This window comes from Nesoenas mayeri (genome assembly GCF_963082525.1).
Source record: "Nesoenas mayeri genome assembly, chromosome: W".
NCBI lineage: Eukaryota > Metazoa > Chordata > Aves > Columbiformes > Columbidae > Nesoenas > Nesoenas mayeri.
Window position 1 is genome coordinate 8,114,098 of NC_137553.1, and position 17,449 is coordinate 8,131,546.

Genomic DNA, 17,449 nt, shown 5'->3' on the forward strand with positions numbered 1-17,449 from the left:
AACCTGTTCCAGTGCTCAGTCACCCTCACAGTGAAAAAGTGTTTCCTGAGTCTCAGACAGAACCTCCTGTGTTTCAGTCTGTGCCCATTGCCTCTTGTCCTGTCACTGGGCACCACTGAAAAGACCCTGGCTCCATCTTGTTTTCACCCTCCCTTCAGGTATTTATATACATTGATGAGATCCCCCCCGAGCCTTCTCTTTTCCAGGCTAAACAATCCCAGCTCTCTCAGCCATTCCTCATAGGAGAGATGCTCCAAACCCTTAATCATCGTTGTGGCCTTTTGTTGGCCTCTCTCCAGTATGCCTGTGTCTCTCTTGTACTGTGGAGCCCGGAACTGGACACAATACTCCAGGGGTGGCCTCACCAGCATTGATTAGAGGAGTAGGATCACCTCCCTCGACCTGCTGGCAACACTCTTCCCAATGCAGTCCAGGCTACCATTTGGCCTCTTTGCAGCAAGGGCACATTGCTTGCTCATGTTCAACCTGGCATCCGCCAGGACCCCCAGGTCTTTTTCTGCCAAACTGCTTTCCAGCTGGGTGGCCCCCAGCATGTACTGGTGCCTGGGGTTGTGCAGGACGTTGTACTTTCCTTGTTGAACTTCATGAAGTTCCTGTCAGCCCATTTCTCCAGCCTGTTCAGGTCCCTCTGGATGGCAGCACGACCTTTCTGGCATATCAGCCACTCCTCCCAGTTTTGTGTCATCTTGCAAGCTCAGTGAGGGTACGCTGTGGCACATCATCCTGATCATTAAATGAAGAGGCTGAACAGGACTGGACCCAGTACTGACCCCTGGGGTACACTGCTAGCCACTTGTGTCCAACTAGACTTCATGCCACTGATCACTGCAGTCTGGGCCCAGCCATTCAGCCAATTTTCAGTCTACCTCACTGTCTGCTCATCCAGCCCATACTTCATCAGCTTCTGTATGAGCATTTGATGTGAGACGGTGTCAAAAACCTTAGTCAAGCCTAGGTAGACAAAATGCACTGTTCTCCCCTCAACCTCCGGGCCAGTCATTTCATCACAGAAGTTTATCAGTTTTGGTCAGGCATGACTTCCCTTTGATGAATCCATGCTGGCTGCTCCCAATCACCTTCTGGTCCTTTGTGTGCCTGGAAATGGTTTCCAGGAATAGTTGCTCCATCACCTTCCCAGGAATGGAGGCGAGGCTGACTGGCCTGTAGTTCCCTGGGTCCTCCTTCCTGCCCTTCTTGAAGATAAGGGAGACATTTGCTTTCCTCCAGTCCTCAGGCACCTCTCCCAGTCACCATGATCAAGCAAAGATTATCAAGAGCAGTCTTGCAATAACATCTGCCAGCTCAGCACTCGTGGGTGTATCCAATCAGGACCCATGGACCTGATTGGATACACCCTGGACCCATAAGTCCAGGTTGCTTACATATTCCCCAACCTGATCCTCTTCCACCAAGGGTACATCTTCCTTGTTCCAGATTTCCCCCCTGGTCTCTGGGATGCCTGAAGGCTGGTCTTGCCAGGATAGACTGAGGTGAGGATGGCATTTGGTACCTGAGCCTTTTACATGTCCTGCTGTTGACCCAAAACCAGGGTTCTTTACCCATTGTGCATACAAATGAGCCAAATTTAGCACACAGAGACAATATATTGTTCATCACAGAGTTGCGCAAGTCTGGATGCTGGAATAAAGCCAGCATGAAAAGTAAAAGGCATTATATACAAAATCTTATCACTACATTCACACCCTTGAGATACGTGTTAAAGCAAGACTCAACTACTTGTGCGGGCTTCAAAAGGTCTAAAGCTGTAAGGTCAGTAGTGTCTGTAGTTCATTATTAGGTGTTTCGCAAGTCGCTCTTATCTTTGTTATACGAGCAGACTGACCTAAAACTGAAAGGATTTACATATCTTTAGGTTAGCAATTGCAGACAGGATTCATACTTTTAAGTGATGACATCACTGCACCACCAGGTCCCTTGCCACATTCAACAGCAGACCCACATTTTCCCTAGTCTTCCTTTTGTCACCTACATACTTAGGAAAGCTCCATTTGGACTTTGGCTTTCCTAACCTCATTGCTGGATGCTCAGACAATGTCTCTGTATTCCTCTCAGGTTACCCATCTGTGGGTGGCAGGGCTGGCTGTCAGGTGCCCACCAAGCCGCTCTATTGCTCCTTCTCCATCTACAGGATGGGCAGAAAATACATCTAAAAGCTCATGGGTTGGGATAAAGACAGGAAGATGACTCAGCAGTTACCATCACAGGCAAAGCCAGACTCAAATTAGGGAAACTAATTTTATTTATTGACAATTAAACAGAATAGGACAATGAGAAATAAGAACAAATCTAAAACCACCTTCCCCCAACCCTCCCTTCTTCCAAGGCTCAACTTCATCCCCAACTCTTCTACCTCCTTTTCCCTCCCTGAGCATCACAGGGGGACAGGGAATGGAGGTTGCAGTCAGTTCATAACGCTTTGTCTCTACTGCTGCTTCCTCCTCACACTTTTCCCCTGCTCCAGCATGGAGTCCCTCCCACGGGATTACAGTCCTTCATGAACTGCTCCAGAATGGGTCCTTCCCACGGGCTGCAGTTCTTCACAAACTGCTCCAGCATTGATCCATTCCAAGGGATGCAAGCCTTCAGGAACGGGCTGCTCCTGCATTTTTTACCCTTTCTTAAAGATGTTACTAACATCACTGATTGGCTCAGCTTTACCCAGCAGTTGGTCTGCCTTGGAGCAGGCTGGAACTGGCTCTGCCAGACGTGGGGGCAGCTTCTAGTGTCTTTCACCTTCCTCCCCACCCTCAGGATCTTGAACTCCACCATCTCATGGTCACTGCAGCCAAGGCTGCCTTCGACCTTCACATCCCTAACAAGCTCATACTTGTGGTTGAGTACGAGGTCCAGCAAAGCCCCTCTAGCAGATACTGAGGTGACTGAAGTCCCCCATGAGAACCAGGGCCTGCAAATGTGGACCCTCTTTTGTTGATTTTGTGATCCCTTTCAGTCACATCACTCCAGGTCCTTTGCACATCATGCCTGTCTGTCACTTCCTCACAGGGCTACTGGTTACTCTCTCCCTCCTCCCTCATTCTTGGTTTAAAGCCCTTCTTATGAGATCAGCCATCCTGCTGGCAAAGATACCTTTGCCCTGCTTGGTGAGTGGGTCCCATCTCTCCCAAGCAGATGCTGATCTGCAGACGGGGTCCCGTGGTCATAGAACCCAAAACCCTGGCATAAACACCGGTTCTGCAGGCAATTATTGACCTGCATTATCAGCGCCCTCCTCCTCACACCCTTTCCCTTCATCGGCAGTAGGGACAAAAACACCACCTGGGCCCCCATGACCTTGACTACCGCCCCCCAGAGCTCTGTAGTCACTTTTGACACTGTCCAGGATTCTACCAGCAGTATCATTGGTGCTCACATGGAAGAACAGCAGGGGGTAGTAGTCAAAGGGTTGGACGAGCTTTGGCAGTCCCCCCACAACATCCCACATCCTGGCCCCCAGTAGGCAGCAAGCCTCTCTAGATGACAGGTCAGGCAGGCAGATGGGTGCCTCTGACCCCCACAGCAGGGAGCCCATTATGATCACTTGCTGATGATTATGATTCTGGTAGTCTTGCATGGTTTAGGGTCAGGTGGACCAGGTTCTTTGCGTATGGGCACATCTGGTTCATCTTCAACTTTGAGGATGGTGAACTTAGTTCATAGTTGTAAACTCTTTGGTGGGTCAGGAGCCTTCCTCTGGGTGCCAGAAATCACCAGCTTCCATCCTTCACTCTGGTGGGTTGACCCTGGCTGGACACCAGTTGCCCACCAAAGCTGCTCTATCACTCCCCTCCTCAGCTGGACAGGGGAGAAAAAACAACCTAAAACCAAACACAAAACCAAAAGCTTGTTGGTCGAGATAAGGACAGGGAGAGATCACTCACCAGTAACCATCGTGGGCAAAACAGACTCGACTTGGGGAAATTATTTTATTACCAATCAAATCAGAGTAGAAATAAAACCAAATCTTAAACCACCTTCCCCTCACCCCTCCCTTCACTCCCAATTTCTCTACCTCCTCCTCCTGAGCGGCCCAAGGAGACAGGGAATGGGGGCTGTGGTCAGTTCATCGCATGTTGTCTCTGCTGCTCCTTCCTCTTCAGGGGCAGGACTCCTCACACTCTTCCTCTGCTCCAGCATGGGGTCCCTCCCACAGGAAACAGTTCTCCACTAACTTCTCCAACATGAGTCCTTCCTACGGGCTGCAGTTCTTCACTAACTGCTCCAGCATGGCTCCCTTCCGCAGAGCGCAGTCTTTCAGGAACAGACTGCTCCAGCGTGGGTCCCTCATGGCGTCACAAATCCTGCCAGCAAACCTGCTCCAGCGTGGGCTCCTCTCTCTCCGTGGGATCACAGGTCCTACCGGGAGCCTCCTCCAGCGTGGGCTTCCCATGGGATCGCAGCCTACTTCAGGCGCATCCACCTGATCCAGCATGGGGTCATCCCCAAGCTGCAGGTGGATATCCGGTCCATCATGAATCTCCAAGGGCTGCAGGGGGACAGCCTGACTCACCATGGTCTTCTCCACAGGCTGCAGGGGAATCCCTGCTCCAGTGCCTGGAGCACCTCCTCCCCCTCCTTCTTCACTGACCTCGGCATCTGGAATTGTTTCTCTTGCATATTCTCACTCCTCTCTCCCAGCTGCTGTTGCTTATTTCTCCTCCCTCCTCCTTCTTGAATATGTTATCACAAAGGCACTACCACCATCACTGATTGGCTCAGCCTTGGCTGGCCGCAGGTCTGTCTTGGAGCCAGCTGGCATTGGCTCCATAAGACATATGGGAAGCTTCCAGCAGCTTCTCACAGAAGCCACCCCTACAGCATCACCCCTCCCCAAAACCTTGCCACGCAAACCCAATACCTTCACCTTCTCCAGAGTCTGCACTTACCTTTATAGTAGGGGTGGACACTGCCTGTGTCTCTACAGTAGTTGGCGTTCGAGCCTCTTCAAGCTATTGCATCTCAGATAACGTATTATCTATCTCCCTTTCATCTTCTCCAATGCTGTGCAGCCTTCTCACTTCCTCCTATAACTCCTCCACTTAGCAACACAGCTCCTCCAAGACAGCACATAAAGGTGACCATCTCTCCTGGCATCAGAGGCCCCAGACAGTCCCTGCAGCCTGGGACTTGGAAGGCTGCATCCAGCACCCCAAGCTCTGTCTGCAATGAAGCCTCTGCCCTGACAGGAGCAGCAGCTCCAGCACCTGCTAAGGAAGCTGCCCTGTGGCATGTCACCATCATACCTACAATTGTTATGCTGGTACAAATTCAGCTGATACTCCCTTCTTTGTCCTATTTTGAACAAATTGCTCCATCTGTCAGCTGTACTCTGGGACTGTTTCTTATATAGGCCTCTTCCTAGCACCAGTTAAAAGGGTGCTTGACCCTCACTAATTGGGGGTGGTTGCAACAAAGGCTCCAGGCACCTTTGGGTCAAGGGCAGCTGATCATGCTTATTAGAAGCTGCTAGAGCTTCCTAAGACCAATGTCCTCATGGCTGCCCTACCCCCTCTTCACCTGACAGCAGGAGGCACCCTCATGTTTCTCAGAGGGTTCCCAGGTGTTCCTTGATGATCCTGGATCTTGTCCTCAGAAGATCCAGAAGCTCCCAAATCAGAACCAAGAGACTGCTGTACAAGTTGCTGCCTCTGTTGGCTGCACTTCTTGGAGACAATAAAGGCGATTCTTTGCTATTACACAGAGAAGCCTCTGTCTTGTCAGAGGATGCTAAACAGTGAATGTGTTTGGTGTTTGCTAGCTCTCTTCTAGTTGTATGATTTCCTTTACTCCTCTCTAGCAACATCAGCTTTACTGCTGGCTGTGCTTTGTTTACCAAAACGAAAAGAAATAGCTTGTTGTGATGAGTTAATCTTATTCCCTCTGTGCTGGTTTTGGCTGGGATAGAGTGAATTTTCTTCATAGTAGCTAGTACAGGGCTATGTTTTGGATTTGTGCTGAAAACAGTGATGATAATACAGGGATGTTTTGTTATTGCTGATCAGGGCTTACACAGAGTCAAGGCCTTTTCTGCTTCTCACCCCATCTCACCAGTGAGCAGGCTCTACTCTCTCCCTCTTTTGCCCCCCCCATGTGTGGACGGGTCTTGATAGATAAAGATCTGTTGCTGAATTAGTCAGGCTCAAAGGTATCTCAAGGCCACTTCGAGAACAGAGTCTGCTGTGAGAAAGAGGGGCGTTCCTCAATCACGAGGGTCCTGGCGTGGCATGAATCATCGGACGTATCATCAGTGAGACTCCAGAGCACGGACAGCCCACGATACTCATTTAACGAATCCATGCTTGGAGCGTGGACGCGTGATTAGAATATAGTTACGTATATAAGGAGACTTGTTTCTGTAATAAATGGCTTAGCGTGATTCACATTGAATCGACTTGTTTTGCTTGGTCCTTATCTCGCTCTACATCTGGTGACCCCGACGTGATACTCTGATCGGCGTACCACTGAAGTTGGGGAAAAGCCTAGAGCGGCCCAGCCGGAGGCGGATCAGCTGGACTGAGAACCGGACGGAGGCGTACGGATGTACCGCGTTGTTGAAGAAGTCACCCTAAAAGGGTGAGCGGCTGGGAGCGGGAGGAGGGAAGAGTGAAGTTATGGGGCAAAATAAATCCTTTGAGGAAGAAGCCGTAGTTAAACTCCTCCTGCCTATTCTCTCTATGAGAGGACTTAAATAAGAAGAAAGTAACATATGTGGACTATTAATTCGGTATAGAATTAAAGGCTACCCAGGAGAAAACGAGAAGGCTTTTAAACGTTAACTTTGGGACGATAAAGGGCAGAAATTATGGAATAAGGTCAGCAATGGAGATGATAAAGAAACTAAATCACTAGCGACTAAATGGAAGCTTAAAATTTCCACCTTAAAAGACTTTAAGGCTGAGCGGGCTACTATTGCCAGAATTTTTCCAGCGTTGCAGCCTGATAACAAAGCTAAAAATGACTGTGAAGTTTACCCGGATTGTGTCTTTTGACCCCCTCCCCACTCCATCCCCTGTTGTGCCAGCGGCACTGATTCAGCAGTCTGGGGCGGCAGGAGGAAAATTACGGAGTGGATGGCCTCCCATACCATCATACGACCCTAAAGAGACCAAGCAGTCCAAGGAACTGGAGTCAGATAATTTGTCAAAAGAACTGTGTGAAATGTAACAGCTATAGATCATTTAGGACAGAACAATGGGGATTCGTCGAGGGGGGCAGGTGTCCCACAACTCCTGGAAGAGACACTAATTGACACAACGCAACTACAGACACGATAAGTTTCTGAAATCCTGAGGCAGTCAACAGATCTTGCATATCAAGCTATGAGAGAGGTGCCAAATCATTTGCATCTATTAATCAGGGTCCCAATGAGAATTACATGCAATTTATTGACCATCTTCAAGACGCCATCAGTAAGCAGGCCGAAAACTTAGAAGCGAAGGAAGCACTAGTGTTGAGATTAGCAGTAGAGAATGCTAATGTTTGCTATCAACGTGTTATTTGCAAGTTTTCCAGTACATATTATGTGCTCCTGTGTATTGCCTCTCTGAAAATCAAGCAGCTTGTCAGGAATGTGAGTTAATTGTTTTACTAGTTGTTTTTAAGTGCGCTGTAAAACCTTCTTCCACTTTTCCCATTCTCGCTGCAAGCAGCCCTGTGCCTTCCTCCCCCTCCCTCCCCCCCCTTCTCAAGGTTTTTACTTGCAAGATGGGGTCAGGAATAATTGTTTTCAGTTGTGTTCCTAAAAAATCAGTATTGGGAGGTGTTTTAAAACTTAGGAAAGCACTCGGAATTATAAGGAAGGAAGATCTTGTAAAATATTGTAATTAATGGTGGCTGCAGTATAAGTTAAATGATTGGGAAAAGTGTCCGGAAAATAGAATCTTGTTGCCGTTAATGTTGGTTTTGAGGCCAGAAGAGCAGGACAAAATAAATCCCTACAAGAGATCATTAAATCATTTCAGACAGTTTTACAGGCGGGGTGCTTTGAACTTCAACAAGCTGAGAGAGAGTTAACTGATAACACACAGGTCACAGAAAACTTGTTAAAGTCTGCAGGATGCTTTCCTTATTAACCTGTTTTCTTTGTGGGTATCTGTTTAAGTATGTTGCAATTTTGGTAGGTCTGTGCTATATGGTACGATAAGTTCACAGTCTGTTAAATCATGAGAATCCGTTGACTCAAAATGTGCATTTTGTGATAATTCAGAAGATCATGAGTAATTTAGTTCTTTACTGCGTGAATGTGATCGTAAAATTTTGCGTGTAGTAGCTGTAATTTTTTTTTTCTCTAGCATGCTAGCTTTATTCCAGCATTCAGACTTGCGCAACTCTGTGACAGGCTGTGTCTCCTCTCGGTGTGCTGGATTTGGTTTTTCTGTATGCACATCATGTAAAGAATCCTGGTTTTGGAATAACAGCTGTAGCGCACCAGATGAGACACTAAAAACAAAACAAAACAAAAGAAGGCCTTGCCCAGTCCGGCTCGGCGGGTGCGGATGGGTTTCAGCGCGCAACTGACTTTTTTTGTCAGGGAGACCCAGAGGTACCTCCACCTGGCTGAGCAGTGAGTGGCCCAAAGGTGCAATACAAAAAATTGAGATATTGTCTTATATTGGTGTAACTGTGATCCATCTGCATATTTGAACTTGGTATATGGTTTTCATATGTGAGCTCAGTATTTTAGTTTGCATATTCATATTTGGTACCAAAAGAACCTTGTTTGGGGAGATAATTACAAAATGGGAACCGGTTCCACTGCTAAAATTCCACCTTGCTCCCCCTTAGGATGCATCCTTACACATTAGAGTAATTGCTTATATTGTTAGAAAAGCATTTAAATTGTTAAGATGCTATGATAGATGTGAATTTAGAAGAGGTTGTATTTAAAAGTTGCTAGAATATTAACTGATATATATTTAGGAAAATAGAATAATGGATTGATGTTTATTATACTGGTTTATACTGTTTTTTGACATTTCTAAATTGTAAAAGGTAAATGAGCTAAGGAATGTAACTATTTCTGAGCTACTTGAAATTGCATATAAAGTGCATTATGGTTGGAATGAAATGGGAAAACAAAACAGCAAAATATTCCAGGCCTATGTGCAGCTCATTGTAACTGAGGAGTTTACCAGAGCCTCCCACCTCGTACCAGCTGCGTGACCTTGACTATATCTGAACTGCAGGAAGAAGAGAACGAAAAAAAATGGAGAAACCTGTTTTCCCGCTGCTAAGCGGAGAAAGGCGGGCCTTACTCCCCCCGCTCTGTCCTTTTTTTTTCCCTGAAGTATTGTCATCCATTTTTGTTGTGGCACTGTGTTGTTTTTCGGCTTTGAATCAGGGGTTGTTGGTGTTGTTTATTTTTGCTTCTGTCTTGTTTCCTAGGTTTTGGCACATTTGGGAAAAAGAGCTCATACTTTTACCTCCTTGCTGAAGTCAGTCTTTTCACACTGGTCAGCTTTGGGGGGTCACAGTGTTCAGTGCTTCTCTGGGTCAGACTGGTGCTGATTTGGGTGTGGAGTGGAGCCAGATTGGTTTGATGTGGAGTTCAACCTGATGTGTTTTCATGCTGGGCTGTACGTCTTGCCATCTCAGATGGGGGCGAGAGGGAAGTTTTATTCCCCCCCACGCCCCTCCCCCAAGCAATGTTACTGCTAGAGAGCTGTGATACTGCATGAAGGAGTCTGAGGGTGAAATTTAAAGGCATCACCAGTGGACCCATAGTTCTAATGAAACTGGAAAATTAAACCAAATATTTGTTAATAGACTTATTCTGTGGTACTTAGTTGCAAGTGACTTCTTAGTAAATTCACCATGCTAGTTTTTGAGGTCATGGGAGAGAACGAAAGAAAGGCCATTTTTTTGAGACCAATGGAATGCCAAATTTGGAACAAAGTTTTAATACATGAATTCTTGTAGTTGTTAGAAAGTCCTATACCTCTCTTAGGTTGAGATTTGCTAAGTAAATTGTAAGCTCAAATAATGTTTTCTGAGAATTCTGTTTAGTTGCATGGCCTACAAGAAGCTGCTGGGATGCTGCAGATCTGCTTGTGCAAGTGAGAAATCTCCAAGGAAATTTCAAATGCTGTATTTCTACTAGTATTAACAGCCAATGTTTCGATAAAGCAAACACTACACTGATAGATCTGAAACAGGACTTCGATCCGGTAAGGGAAAACAATACCCAATAAATATGACAGCCAAAATGGAGTTAGAAACTTTGAGGAATGAATTTATGACAACCTTACAGGCTGACTGCATTCGATTGGACTTGCAGATTTGTCTGTTTATAGCTACAACATAGAAACAACCTGTGGCTATTGTGGGACAGTATGATGAGATTGCTAGCAAACTGATATACCAACTGTTATATATCAATTGTCACTCTGATCAAGAAAATGCAGGGAATGAATTTAAGTCTTAATAGACCATGATCCTTTTGTCATATATGTACCATTTGTGAAATTTAATTCTGATTTTTTTTATTTGTAATCTATGTCTTTATAAATTGCACTAGCTGGTTTTCTTAACAACACAGCTTTTGGCATGCATAAATGTAAATTGCTGCAGAACCTGCAAGTCTTTAACATCAGGTCATAGGCCATACTTGTATTTGGTCTGATCCTACATACTTGCAAAGTTTTTGTTGATGGTTCTGGGCAGTCTCATAAAGCTGTAGTGGTTTGGTGTGAAGATAACAATTGGCGTCATTCTGTAAAAATTATTGAAGGTTCAACCCAATTAGCAGAACTTGGCACAGCTTTAAATTACTTAGAGCTTTTTAAGGAGGAACCTCTAAATTTGATTTGTGATTCTGAGTACGTAGTCAAGATCCAACGCACATATCTGGTTCTGAATTTTTTTGTTTGTTTGTTTTTTTAAAAAAAAGGGGGGGGAAGTAGGGAAAGCACCACAAAACCAATTGTCAAAAGCATTGTATGTGATGAAACACTTTGCAAGTATGACCCAAAACCATGCTAAATCAGAAAGAACCTACATTAGTTATGGTCAAATCACTAGTCAATGGAAAAGGCCACATCAATTGATAACCTGGGGAAAAGGTTATGTTTGTGTCATTACAGGCCAAGGATTGAAGTGGATTCAACAAAGATTCAACGGATGCAGATGGACAGGAGGGAGATAAGTTGTGAGGACTGTTTCAGATGTAAACCATGGATCCTAATTCAGTGTTACAGATGCTCACAGACCTGGTGGTCTAGAAGCCTATTAGCAAGCAGGTGGTGTACCTTCTGTGGAGAATGGCAATTTGAACAATCAGCAGGAGATCCAAAAGGGTGATATTATGATTAGATAGTCAATGCATAGATAAGGTAAAATTATGAGATATCTCTATCATAGTAATCTAAGTTCAGCAACTGATAAAGTTTTAGAAGGGATATTAAGGTTAAGCTATTGATCTTTTAAATAGGTTAAGATAACTTTTAAGATATTAATTCAATTATTAGTATATGCTGATGATATTAAGTATGTTACCCTATAAACTGCGCAGTTATAAATCTTTTAGGAATTTAAGATAATATATTGTATTAACTTGTCTGGTTATTTTGAATCTATTAAAATAGTGTGTTAATAAGGTTGTCATAGTAGAATTAAGGCTTTAAGAATAGGCAGGTAGTTGTTTGATCTTATTAAGTAAGGTTTAACTGCATTATATGTAATTGTAATTATGTTGTTAATCACGTGTTCTATGTTGCAGTATATTTCAAAAATGATGCACCGTGCGGTTTAAGGGGCCTGACTAATTCAGGAAAAGAAAGGGGGAAGTGTGGACGGGTCTTGATAGATAAAGATTTGTTGCTGAATTAGTCAGGCTCAAAGGTATCTCAAGGCCACTTCGAGAACAGAGTCTGCTGTGAGAAAGAGGGGCGTTCCTCAATCACGGGGGTCCTGGCGTGGCATGAATCATCGGACGTATCATCAGTGAGACTCCAGAGCACGGACAGCCCACGATACTCATTTAACGAATCCATGCTTGGAGCGTGGACGCGTGATTAGAATATAGTTACGTATATAAGGAGACTTGTTTCTGTAATAAATGGCTTAGCGTGATTCACATTGAATCGACTTGTTTTGCTTGGTCCTGATCTCGCTCTACACCCATGTCTCATACACACTTCCTCTCCATCTTTTTCCCTGGACTTCTCTCTCCCCCATCTTGGCCTCTTTCTTGATCTCCCCCTCTCTGTCACTCTCTCTGCCTCCCAGCCCTCACCCTTTGACTATGTTTCTTTCTCTCTCTGCATCCACCTCTCTCTTGATCTCTTATTCCCCTCTTTTTAAGTGTCCCTTGGTTTGTCTGAATATCTCCTCTTGGGTCTTGTTGTTGTTGTTGTTTGGTTTTTGGGGTTTTTTTTTGTTTTTTTTGTTTCTTTCTCTTCTTACTGCAGTTCAGATATAACCAAGGTCACGCAGCTGGCATACTGGCTGGTACGAAGTGGGAGTCTCTGGGAAACTTCTCAGTTACAATGAGCTGCACACAGGCCTGAGATGTTTTGGTCTTTTGTTTTCCCATTTCATTCCAGCCATAATACACTTTATATGCAATTTCAAGTAGCTCAGCAATAGTTACATTCCTTAGCTCCATTTACCTTTTACAATCTAGAGATGTCAAAAAACAGTATAAACCAGTATAATAAACATCAATCCATTATTCTATTTTCCTAGATCCAAATCAGTTAATATTCTAGCAACTTTTAAATACAACCTCTTCCAAATTCACATCTATCATAGCATTTTAACAATTTAAATGCTTTTCTAACAATATAAGCAATTACTCTAATGTGTAAGGATGCATCCTAAGGGGGGGGGCAAGGTGGAATTTTAGCAGTGGAACCGGTTCCCATTTTGTAATTATCTCCCCAAACAAGATTCTTTTGGTACCAAATATGAATATGCAAAATAAAATACTGAGCTCAGATGTGAAAACCAAATACCTAGTTCAAATATGCAGATGGATCACAGTCACACTAATTTAAGACAATATCTCAATTTTTGCATTGCACCTTTGGGACGCTTACTGCTCAGCCAGGTGGAGGTACCTCTGGGTCTCCCTGACAAAATAGGTCAGTGCGCACTGGAGCCCCATCGGCACCCGCCCCCCCGCCGCCGCAGCGAGCTGGACTGTTTTGTTTTGTTTTGTTTTGTTTTTTAGTGTCTCATCTGGTGCGCTACAGCTGTTATTCCAAAACCAGAATTCTTTACATGGTGTGCATATGGAAAAGCCAAATCCACCACACCGAGATGAGACACAGCCTGTCACAGAGTTGCGCAAGTCTGAAAGCTGGAATAAAGGTAGCATGCTGGAGAGAAAAATAACAGCTACTACACACAAAATTTTACCATCACATTCACGCAGTAAAGAACTAAATTACTTATGATCTTCTGCATTATCACAAAACGCACATTTTGAGTCAACGGATTCTCATGATTTAACAGACTGTGAACTTATCGTACCATATAACAAAGACCTACCAAAATTGCAACATGCTTAAACCGATACCCACAAAGAAAACAGGTTAATGAGGAAAGCATCTCGCAGAGTTCAGCAAGTTTACTGTGACCTGTGTCTTATCAGTTAACTCTCTCTCAGCTTGTTGACGTTCAAACCGTTCCAGCTGTAAAACTGTCTGTAATGATCTAATGATCTCTTGGAGAGATTTATTTTGTCCTGCTCTTCTCACCTTAAAAACAACATTAATTGCAACAAAATTCTGTTCTCCGGACACTTTTCCCAATCATTTAACTTAAACAGCAGCCAACACTGATTTCAATATTTAACAAGATCTTCCTTCCTTATAATTCCGAGTGCTTTCCTAAGTTTTAAAACACCTCCCAATACTGATTTTTTAGGAACACAACTGAAAACAATTATTCCTGACCCCATCTTGCAAGTAAAAACCTTGAGAAGAGGGAGGGAGGGGGAGGAGGGGAGGAAGGCACAGGGCTGCTTGCAGCGTGAGTGGGAAAAGCGGGGAGAAGGTTTTACGGCACACTTAAAAACAACTAGTAAAACAATTAACTCACATTCCTGACAAGCTGCTTGATTTTCAGAGAGGCAATACACAGGAGCACATAATATGTACTGTAAAACTCGCAAATAACACGTTGATAGCAAACACTAGCATTCTCTACTGCTAATCTCAACACTAGTGCTTCCTTAGCTTCTAAGTTTTCGACCTGCTTACTGATGGCCTCTTGAAGGTGGTCAATAAATTGCATGTAATTCTCATTGGGACCCTGATTAATAGTTGCAAATGATTTGGCTGCTTTGTCGGTTTCAGGCACCTTTATCATAGCTTGATATGCGAGGTCTGTTGACTGCCTCAGGATTTCAGAAACTTCAGAAACCACTGCCCCCCATACAACACAGGCTTTAACCTTTTGGCCTGCTTGATTGCAGCACATGTTTCACAGTCATGGATAACCTGTGAAATAATGTCCATGGTGAAGTCCACCCCTTGGTCCCGAGCCCATTTATATGTTGCATCCCGTCCTTGATGCCCTGAAGCATCATGGGCCCACCGAGCTAGAAAAAGTTCACCTTTATGTTGCCAGTCCAAATTCACCTCCGCTACTTCAATCTTAGCAGCTTGATCTGCTTGCTGGTTGTTTTGATGTTCCTCAGTGGCTCGACTTTTAGGCACATGGGCATCCACATGCTGTATTTTTACAGTCAGGTTCTCTAGTTGAGCAGCAATGTCCTGCCAGTTGCAGGTGCTCCAGAGCTTTGCCTTGTTCCAGTGCAATCTGGATCGGTCCATGGCAGATAGTAGGGCTGTGTTTCCACCCCTGGGCCAGTCAATTCCAGGTGTGCTGGATACCCCTCCAGGTAAAAGCAATCTGTGGCCTGCATTCTGCTGCTAAAGGAATAGAGAAAAATGCATTAGCAATGTCAATTGTGGCATACCATTTGGCTGCCTTGCTCAGTCTCTGGTAGGGAGACACAAGGATCCCTCCCACTCTGTCTGGAAAGCCTCCCACTGGAAACTGGAGCAGCTTTTCTCTTGGGAGCTTTCTTTTTTAACTCACGTACTTGTTCCTGTAGGTCAGCAGTGGGCTTGCCGTGCCAATTACTCATATCTTCTCCCTGATCATGCAGAAAAGACCATAATTCACCTCGTGACATGTTGCATTTCTCTCGGGCTGATGCTGCAGAAGGGCATCTCTTCCCAATATCTGTGGCTCGGGCCTGTGTATGTGATGAGTAGGATCTGTCCTCCCTCTTGGACAGTTTGTCACACAGTTTCTCCACAGCTGCCACACAGGCTTGTAGGGAAGAAGGAAGAGTGTCCTCATATTGCCGCAACATGTTTGCTACTTCACCCACAGTTGACAGATCGTCCTTTGAGAGGGTGAGTAACCCTAAAATGCGGACATAAGATGGTGTTGTGTTCTGCACAAACTTCCGCAGTATACCTCGGGTACATGGCACTTCATCAGGATCTATAATTGTCTGTGGGTCACCGTAAATTCTCTCTCGCACAGTCAGTTCTCTCAGATACCTAATACCCCTCTCCATAGTAGTCCATTTGGTTGGGCGGCATATGATATCATCTTTTAAAGGGTACCTGATTTTTACTGCTGACAAAACTCTTCTCCAAAGGCTTTGACTTCATTTCTTCTTTGCAATTGCCTTATCAATACCACCATCTCTGGCCAAGGATCCCAACTGACTGGCTTCACTGCCATCTAAGTCCAAACTATTAGCCCCATTGTCCCAGCATTGAATGAGCCAAGTGACAATTGGCTCACCTTCAGGACGGCTAAAGTCCTGTCCACTGCTGTAAAAGGCAACGAGAAATGTTTCTATAAATACATAAGCAACAAGAGGAGGGCTAAGGAAAATCTCTGTCCCCTGATGGATGTAGAGGGAAACATAAGTGACAGAAGATGAGGGAAAGGCTGAGGTACTAAATGCCTTTTTTGCCTCAGTCTTTAATAGTCAAAATAGTTGTACTCCAGGTACCCAGCCCCCTGAGGCAGAAGACAGGAATGGGGAGCAGAATGAAGCCCCAATAATCCAAGGGAAAATTATTAGCAACCTGATACACCACTTGGACACCTACAAGTCTATGGGGCCAGATGGGATGCATCCAAGGGTGCTTTGGGAGCTGGTGGAGGTGATCACTAAGCCACTTTCCATTATCTATCAGCAGTCTTGGCTAACTGGGGAGGTCCCAGTTGACTGGAAGTTGACTAACGTGATGCCCAAGAAGGGCCGGAAGGAGGATCCGGGGAACTAAAAATATGTCAATCTAACTTTGGTGCTGGGGAAGGTCATGGAACAGATCATCCTGAGTAACATCACACGGCATATACAAGAGCACCATGTGATCAGGCCCAGTCAGCATGGGTTAATGAAAGGCAGGTCCTGTTTGACCAACCTGATCTCCTTATATGACAAGGTGACCCACCTAGTAGATGAGGGAAAGGCTGTGGATGTTGTGTACTTAGACTTCAGTAAGGCCTTTGACACTGTATCCCACAGCATTCTCCTGGAGAAGCTGGCAGCTCATGGCCTGGATGAGTGTACTCTTTGATGGATAAAGAACTGGTTGGAGGGCCAGGCTCAAAGAGTTGTGGTGAATGGAGACAAATCCAGTTGGCGGCCAGTCACGCGTGGTGTTCTGCAGGGCTCAGTATTGGGGCCAATTCTGTTTATTCTCTTTATCAGTGCTCTGGATGAAGGGTTTGAGTGCACCCTTAGTAAGTTTGCAGACAACACCAAATTGTGTGGGAGTGTTGATTTGCTGGAGGGTACAAAGGCCATACAGAGGGATCTGCACCAGCTGGATCACTGGGCTGAGGCCAATTGTATGAGGTTTCACAAGGCCAAGTGCTGGGTTATGGTTGGACTCGATGATCCTGCTTTGCTTCCCCAGGTGCCCCTCCATAATAAGTTTTTGGCCCTGGATCTTGAAGAAGAGGTAGGTGAGGATGCGGTGCAAGGTCCGCCTACAAGGTCATGTAGAAAGAGGCAGTTGACTCCACACCTCGAGACTGCTTCAGATAAGAAAGAAATAAGGGTAACTGTAGTAGGCAGTTCCCTTCTGAGAGGGACAGAGGGCCCAATATGCAGGGTTGAACCTCATTATAAGGAAGTTTGTAGTCTACCCGGAGCCCAGGTCAGGGATATCACCAGGACACTCCCCAACCTGGTGCACCCAACAGACTACTACCCACTGCTGATCTTCCAGACAGATGGGGAGGAAGCTGCACCCCACAATCTGAGGGGCATGAAGAAAGATTTCAAGGCCCTGGGATGGATGGTGAAAGAGTCTGAAGCTCAAGTGATTTTCTCTTCCCTTCTTCCATTTTTGGATGATGACATGGGATGGAATAGAAAAATTCAGTCCATAAATGACTGGCTACAAGACTGGTGCTACAGGCA